This window comes from Prosopis cineraria, unplaced genomic scaffold (genome assembly GCF_029017545.1).
Source record: "Prosopis cineraria cultivar Desert tree isolate PC_DT_omini unplaced genomic scaffold, ASM2901754v1 PC5, whole genome shotgun sequence".
In the NCBI taxonomy this organism is placed as follows: Eukaryota; Viridiplantae; Streptophyta; class Magnoliopsida; order Fabales; family Fabaceae; genus Prosopis; species Prosopis cineraria.
The window spans coordinates 5,381,681-5,391,108 of record NW_026555336.1 but is presented as its reverse complement, the minus strand read 5'-3'; positions in this window follow the sequence as shown (position 1 = coordinate 5,391,108).

Here is a 9,428-nt window from a genome sequence, read left to right as displayed (position 1 = left end):
AACTAATTAACATACAAAAGTACAAGATAGAATTCTCCCAGTTACCTCAAACCTTTGAAAGGTCAAAGGTTTCACCCTCAATTATTTACTTGCAAAGCTTCCAAGAAGCTTGAATGGTGCCAATAAGATTGCTTTACAAGCATTTACAATATAATTCATCAATATCCATAGTTGAGTTAATTTTCACTATTAATTTAACACTTCTTCATGCTTAAGATTCATTCTATACTTATATAAAAATACCTATAAGGTTTTTGAGCTTCCTTTAACTCTCATTAACATCATTGAGCTCTTAAATAGCCATTAATGGAACCGTATTGTTTCTAACCAATACATTTACAGTGAAATTCGCATATTAAATGCTCTCCAACCACTAATCATCATAAATTATAAATACCAAGTTTTATTAGCTCAATTTACTCCCATTAACTCTATTTAAGTTAATGGTTTTGGACTCATAGCCTATATGGACCGAAAATCATCATTATTAACCAAACCCTAACTTTTACCATTAAGAAAATGGAAGAGAGAATGATTTAGGTATAGGAAGCCTACCTTTGATGTTTATAAGCTCTAAAATACTCTCAATACTCAAATTCTCTAAGCCTTAGTAAAGCATTTTTGTCCTTCCTTTGTATATCTTTGTTTTGTCCTTCTTCTGTTATATCAGTTTGTGATCTAATTTTACAGAAAAGTATCCATGCGCTACAATGGATGCATAATGTGCCGTGGCACATGGTGCAGAGAGGGCTTCCTAGGAGTGTCAGCATGCTTGCATCACGATGGCCTAATCCACAAGCTACAACGCGAGGTACAGAACCTTCCCATTCAATTTCTTCCTCTTCTCATTCTCGGGTGACCCAATTCTCCTTCGGACCCACGTTTAGGACTATAATTAAAACCAAACATGCTTGTTAGACCTCTCTAGCTGCACACCTCGCTAATACACTTAATTAATCTAATTCAAACTTAATTAATCTGGTTTAAAATTGAGGATGTTACACCATGCATCCAAATGCAACATTAGTATTGGAAAAAAAAATACGACATTAGTAAAAATAACAATTAATTCCTCTATAAAAAATTAATAACAATTAAGATATGTGAATTTGTTTTTACTTTTTTTATAATAAATACCAAGTAGTAAGAGCATCTTGCTACATCACAAGGATTAAGTTATAAGAAGAAAAATTCAAAGGATGAAACCTTTTTGTGCATGATAGAGCCTTTTTTGCAAGGACATTCATTGCTTCATTAGTATCTCTAGAGATCCTTTGAACCTATACTTCCTGGGCATGATTTAGTCGGGCTTGTTTCTCTGAGACAACACTAGAATTTGGTTATGTGAGAGAGATTGTTTCATTTATTGCTTCAATAGCTTCTAGGGAATCTGATTCAAGAATAATCTTTCTATACCCAAATAACTTTAAGCCCTCACAAACAAGTCCATAACTCAGCTTGTAATGGATCTACATCACTTATCTTAAACACAAAACTACTATGGAATTCTCTGTTATAGTATACACACCATCCACATTCAATTTATTCCATCCATCTATTGCATGTACTGAGTTCCACTAAGGACAAGGCTAGCATGGTTCTGCCACACGACTCTTATGAACTTGCTCTAATACTCTTTGAAAGTTTTTATAATCACTAGACTTTAAGCATTAATAATAGAATTTAGAGTGATTTTGTTTTGAAAAATCTTCTCATTTCGTCTCCTTCAAAAGAGCCAACACATAATAGAAATGAAAGAATTCCAGGGAAGGCCTCTCTTCTTTCTTTGGGATTGCATATTCCATCTGATCCACTCATGCATATCAACACCAATGAACTTCTCTCTATCTTCATGTGTAATATGTTCCATCTAGAAGCTTTTTGTGATCAGGCACTCCCGTAAGATGCAAATGAGATACTCCATAACATCCCTACAGATCTCACATTGGACCATAAGCATTCTATGTTACATCTGACTTGTATTAGTAAGCAACTTGTTATTGTAACACCTTCAAAATTTTTCCTAAACAATTAGCTTAACTATAGTAGATAGGGTCTACCTTGATAAACAAAGGACAACTAATTTCCTTTTTAAAAATAATTCATTATTTTGAAAGTACTACCATGGTGTAAAAAAAAAGGACTACTATTGTAGGAAGGAGTAAAACATAAGTTATAAATACCACCCACCTTTTGAAAAAATTACCATAGTAGAAAAGATTCTTTGTAACACTTGCCCCGAGTGTTATCCAAAAATCACATAATTCAAATAAACTAAGTGTGGTTAAGGAATTAATCCTAAAACCAACTTAGGAAACAAACCATTTAAATCACTAAGCAAATACACAATTGAAAAGTAAACATTTAAAGCCTTAAAAAAAATTTATAGGTTCTACCTATAGCGCGCGGAACTAAGCTAGACGAAAGTAAAATAAAAAAAAATGCTGTCATGACAGCATTAATAGTCCTCCTGGCCTAACTTTCGGGAGGCACCGTTTCGTCATTTGACCTCCGATCGAAGTGATTTTAAAGCTCACACGTCACATTCAAAGGGTACTATAAGTATACCAAATTTCAAAAAGATCCAACGGTCGGATTGAAAATTAAACATGTTAAAAAATTGGTTATTTTTGCTGTCATGACAGCTAAAAAGCTGTCATGACAGCACTTCCGGACCAACTTCCGGAGTGCACCATTTCATCATCTGATCTCCGATCGGAGTGATTCTAAAGCCCACATGTTACTTTTAAATAATACTATTAGCATACTAAATTTTGAAAAGATTCAACGGACGGATTGAATTTTATGCAGGTTACAACATCAACACTGTAGCTGTCATGACAGCAATTTAATGCTGTCATGACAGTACCTCCAGACCAAATTCTGAAGTACGTCGTTTCTCGTCCGATATTCGATCGATGTGATTCCAAATCCCACACGAAGCTTGTAAAAGGTTTTACTTGTGACCCAAATTTTAGAGAAATCCAACGGTCGGATTAAGATTTGGACACCCGGATGCAAAAGTGCAGCTTTTTGGTAAAAACTATTTTCAAAATTGTCCAAATCTCATCCTAATGGTCAAAACCTGTGGGAACACTTTGGACACGTCAAATAAGACTAAAAACACCTGAAAGAACATTCAAATGATGGAAAACCCCTATACATCAAAATTTGACCACCCAGGTGCCATTTCCCAAAATGGACCCTAAACCCCAAAATGCACAAATCATACAAGAGTGGTCACAAATCAATCTAAATACCATGTATTTATATAAATACATATGCTAAATATTTTCACTTAGCTCAGAGCTCCTTGTGGGGCCCACACACCCACTCTCTCTATCCAAGTTGTATGTTTGCCCATAGCACACCATTTGCAATGCAACCACTTTGCATTTGCTTATAAAATCACATATATATCAAAATAAAGATCTGCTTGTAATAGAAACTTGGTCTACTAAGTAAATCCATCAAAACCACACACCATAACCAAGTTTCCTAGCCACAAGTTTCTTAAAACATGTAATGCATTGTTATTAAACATGTAATGCTGACTTAGTCAAACGATCTACAATTACCCAGATAGAGTCAAAATTAGCCTGGGTCCTCGGCAAACCAGATACAAAATCCATTGAAATACTCTCCCATTTCCATTTAGGAATCTCCAAAGGCTGTAATAACCCCGATGGCTTTTGGTGCTCTATCTTGACCTTCTGACAGGTCAAACACTTACTAACATACTCTGTGACATCCTTTTTCATGCCTGGCCACCACCAATGACGCTGCATGTCATGATACATCTTAGTAGCACCGGGATGAAGGGTGTAGCTACTTCGATGTGCCTCATCCAACAATTTCTTCCGAATAGACTCATTGTTAGGAATACACACCCTATCCTTAAAAACCACATACCCATCATCACTAAACCAATAGTTCATTATCTCACCATTCTCGATGTCTTGACTTATTTTTAACAAAATCGGATCTTGAAGCTGAGCATCTCGTATCTCTTTCCAAAATTCATTAGAAATAACTATAGTATTAAGACCATTCAAAGAGAACTTAGTCATACCCAAAAAAATTTCAACCAAAGATTCCATCAATCTATGCTCCCGAACCATTAAATAGGCTACATGTAAGGTCTTGCGACTAAGAGCATCTGCTACCACATTTGCTTTCCCCGGATGATACTTAAATTCAAAATTATAATCTTTAAGAAACTCCATCCAACGTCTCTGTCTCATGTTTAGTTCTTTTTGATCCACCAGGTACTTGAGACTTTTATGTCGCTCATGACCCTGAACTCTGTTCCATAAAGATAATGACGCCAGATCTTTAACGCAAAGACCACCACAGCCAACTCGAGATCATGTGTTGGATAATTCTCCTCATGCGGTCTAAGTTGTCTAGATGCATATGCCACTGCTCTCTCATCTTGTATTAGAACACAACCAAGACCCTTATGAGAGGCATCAGTATACACATCATAGGGCTTTTGAGGATCCGAAATCACCAACACTGGAGCTGTTGTTAACCTTTCTTTCAACTCAAGAAAAGCTGTCTCGCACTTATCATCCCAGATAAATGGCCTATCCTTCCTTGTGAGTCTAGTCAAAGGCATAGAAATCTGAGAGAAACCTTTGATAAAACGCCGATAGTAACCTGCTAATCCCAGAAAACTACGGATCTCAGTTATCAATTTTGGTCTCTCCCATTGCATGACTGCTTCAACCTTATATGGATCAACTACAATACCATTTGCCGACACGATATGTCCCAAGAACCTAATCTCTCTCATCCAAAACTCACACTTACTGAGCTTGGCATATAGCTTATGATCTCGCAGAAACCTTAGGACAGTCCTCAAGTGTTTGGCATGCTGCTCCTTATCTTTAGAGTAGATCAGTATATCATCAATAAAAACTACCACAAACTGATCCAAGAAAGGTTGAAATATGCAGTTCATATAGTCCATGAAAACTGCAGGCGCATTAGTCAACCCGAATGGCATAACCAAAAACTCGTAATGACCATATCGAGTCCTGAAAGCAGTCTTTACCACATCCTTCTCACTAACCCTTAGCTGATGGTACCCTGAATGTAAATCAATCTTAGAGAAAATCGTGGCACTAACCAACTGATCTAAGAGATCATCGATGCGAGGCAGTGGGTACTTGTTCTTCACCGTAACCTTATTCAACTGCCTGTAATCGATACACAATCTTAAACTACCATCCTTCTTCTTCACAAATAAGACAGGAGATCCCAAGGAGAAACACTAGGTCTAATAAATCCCTTATCTAACAGCTCCTCAAGTTGCTTCTTCAACTCAGCTAACTCTGAAGGAGCCATTCTATAGGGAGCCTTTGAAATTGGTGAGTCCCCAGTACCAGGTCAATCGAGAATTCAACCTCACGTTCTGGAGGTAATCCTAATACATCCTCAGAAAACACCTTTGGGAACTCCCTAACAACCTCAATTTCATCCACTATACCTGTCTCAGACCTTTGGGTAGCGAGCACTACCACGTAAGCCTCACAACCCTGCTCAATCAACCTTTCAACTTGTAAAGAAGAAAGAAAACAAGAATGACCAGGGTATTCCTTGATCACCTCCGGTCCTTCTACCAAAGTCACTGTCTTAGCCACACAATCTAAGATAGCACCATAAGCTGTCAACCAATCCATACCAATAATTAAATCAATCCCTTGCATAGGTAATTTGATCATATTCACCCAAGTTGATCGCCCATTAAAAGTCATCTTAGTCCTACACACCATACTGGATCGACCAACCAAACCAAAAGTAGAGGAAACTTCTATATCATGGGGCAACTGGTTAACAGGCATAGCCATTCTATCTAAGCGCTCGGCAGAAATAAAAGAATACGTCGCACCACAATCAAACAAAGCTTCTAAATCGAGGCCACAGATAAAAACCATACCAGTAATTAGATTCGATGACTTCCTAGCCTCCTCCTGAGATACTGTATACACTCTACCAGGAATCACGTTCCTCCGGTCCGAGCTCTCATGTAAATCAGGGCAGTCACGGATCAAATGGCCTAACTTTCCACACTTGTAACAAGCAAAGCAGCGACCAAAATGAACCCTACCATATCTATTGCAAGGTGACCTCGCTGTGCTTAGAATTGGGGCTTGACTGGTCTGTGAAGAACGTGCTGGAGCATTCCCAAAGAAACGAGAACCCCCAGATCTCATATTACCACCCTGATTACCTTGAAATCTTGAACCCCTATTTAAATTTCGATTACCAGAAGCATAAGAAGACCCAATTCTAAATGAGCCACTAGAAGAAGAACCAGAGCTAAAACCCATTCTCTTGGATACACCACCAGTAAGAGCCAACCCAAAAGAAAATCGACCTCGTGTATCCCTACTCCGGCTACTCTCTGTGTCTCGGCCTCGACGAGCGGCAATCCTCAGACGATTGCACATCTCATCATATGTCCCCTCGCCTAACAAAGATAGCTGTTGGCGGTATTCTGGCCTCATCTTTTCTAATAACCTCTTTGCTTTCCACTTGCTATCATTAGAAGCTTTCAGATATGTTGAGAACTTAGACAGCTGATTGAATTTTCTCATAAAAGTCTCCTCGTCTAAGTCCCCCTGTTGAAATGCATGAAACTCTACCTCTTTCTCATCTCTGAAAGCTGGTGGAAAGTGAAAATCATAAAATCTTTCTTTAAATTCAGCCCAAGACATAGATCTTCCATCTGTGGGCTTAACAGAATCCCACCAATGCTTGGCTTCACCAACAAGCTACATCGTAGCCAAGATAACCCTCTGCTCAGATGTACACCTCACAACAGTAAATAACTGCTCCATCCGATCCAACCACTCCTCAGCTTTCCCATCAAGCATACTACCATCATATGTGGTCGGATTAGAGTGAGAGAATTCCTTCCAAGATTCGGATATGTCATCCTCTCGATTATTAGCAACTGGTGCATGAGCTCCCATAGTACTAGAAGATCCCTGCCCAGCACTTAGGTCAACATGCTGATCTGGAACAGTATGACTTCTAAAATTTTGCTGTATATCTACCATAACTTCAAGCAGCCTAGCCATGACTGCATCCGTCCCCTGTGGTGGTGGTGCGGAGGCGGAGGCGGAGGCGGAGGCGGAGGAGGTAGAGGTGGTGGTCGTTCCTCATCCTCGATCTACCCCTTCCCCTTCGAGCCATATTAGAACTGAAAGGTGTACGGCAAAAATTGAAGAAAATCAAGAGAAAGAGAAGAGGATTGAAGTAGGGAGTTTACCTATCCTGTAGCCGAGCTCGCAACGGTCGCACAAGACTCCTAGATCCGAGCCTAACTCCCTCTCTTTCTCCTTTCTTCTTCCCTCTCTCTCTCTCTCTCTCACGTGTTTCCTTTCTTTCCTTGTTTTCTTTTCTACGTTTCTGGTCTGTTTTTACTCTTATAAAAGCTGATCTAAAAGTTTGGGGAAAATTATAAGAAATGGCCCAACATTTTTTATTATTGCACAAAAGCCCAGGTCAACTTTGGTAATTTTTCCATAGCTAAAAATCAAATAAAACTAAACTTTTTCTTAGTAAAATTCAAACTCTAGACCTCTATCAAATTATTCTAAATTTGAATTTAATTATAGATATTTTATTTTATTTTATCTTTATAAATTCGAGTTTTAAAATTTCGGGATGTTACAGAGAGCATATGGGTGGAAATATGATATTTTAGCCTAAATGGTATGTGAGAGGATAATTTTATAAAGATAAGTAGTGCGTAGACTAAAGCCAAATGCTAGAGGATATTGTGTTAAGTTTCCTTTATATATACTGTGTTAAGTAGCTATAACCCAACTTTAATTTCTTTTGTATTTCAATAGCAAAAAATGGTTATATGTTATTAGGAATGTTTGTGAAATAGTTAAAAGTTTTTAAAATGCATGACAACTTCTAAATTTTTAATTTATATTTATTTGTTACGGTTTTAACTAATTATATGGGCCTTTCACACTTTCATTTGATTATAAATGCTTGGGATTCCAAATTTTAAAAATAACCATTTAGTAAGTTAAATTATTTTTACTATAGTAATTTGTCTTTTTGTTTCTTTTACCATGGAAGAATGTAACATCCCGAAATTTTAAGACTCGGATTTATAAAGATAAAATAAAATAAAATATCTATAATTAAATTAAAATTTAGAATAATTTGATAGAGATCCAGAGTTTGAATTTTACTAAGCAAAATTTTAGTTTTATTTGATTTTTAGCTATGGGAAAAATTACCAAAGTTGACCCGGGCTTTTGTGCAATAATAAAAAAATGTTGGGCCATTTCTTGTAATTTCCCCAAACTTTTAGATCAGCTTTTATAAGAGGAAAAATAGACCAGAAAACACAGAAAAGAAAACAAGGAAAGGAAGAAAGGAAACACGTGAGAGAGAGAGAGAGAGGAAGAAGAAAGGAGAAAGAGAGGGAGTTAGGCTCGGATCTAGGAGTCTTTGGGACCGTTGCGAGCTCGGCTACAGGATAGGTAAACTCCCTACTTCAATCCTCTTCTCTTTCTCTTGATTTTCTTCAATTTTTGGAAGAGAAGATTTTTGGATTTTGATCCCAAAGGCTTTATTCTTGTAAGCTTTTGTTTCTTTGGATCCTAGGGAGCATGTTTTAAGTTTTTATATAGTGATCTAATGTTTTGAGTGGATAATTGGATGAAAAGAGGTGTTTTGGGCACAAATTAAACCCTGAGAAATTGGGTTTTTGCTCTTCAATGTTTAAGCTTATTGATTTAGTTATAATTTTTCTATTTGAGCCCAATAAGATTTAAATTAAGGTTTGGTTTTCATTATAAGGGCTAATAGTGAAAGTTGGTGACACTAAGTGAAGGTTTTTTTAATTGATAAAAAATTATATAAATTGGAAATTAGCCTAATGATGGCTAATAAATGGTTTTGGTTGTTAAGTGATACTATGTGAATGGTTGGTTTAATACATGGACTATTGGGATGAATTATGGCTCATAGACCCAAGTTGTGTGGTATGAGTTATAGTCTTCATTAATGCTATTTGTCATGATAAGTGATGTGGATCACTTATATGTTGTAGAAAATTATTGGTGGAACTTATTGAGAAGTAAGGAACAAGCCGAGCCCTATTTTGTACAAGGGGAACCCTTTTGGTACCAAAGGGTTGAGGTAACAGGGGAAATTTATATTTTCTATACTCTGTTTTAGCTATTTTTGAATAATATTACTAGCTATCATGCATTACATGTTTTAAAAGATTAAATGTGCTTTATAAGGGGTTATGGGGTACTACTTTGATTATAGATTGTTTAATAACAATGTTTTTATGGAAACGAGATTTATAAATGTTATACTACTTTAGAGTGTTGAATGGTCAATACTCAGGAAAGATAGACAAGAGTAAAAGGCATGATCTT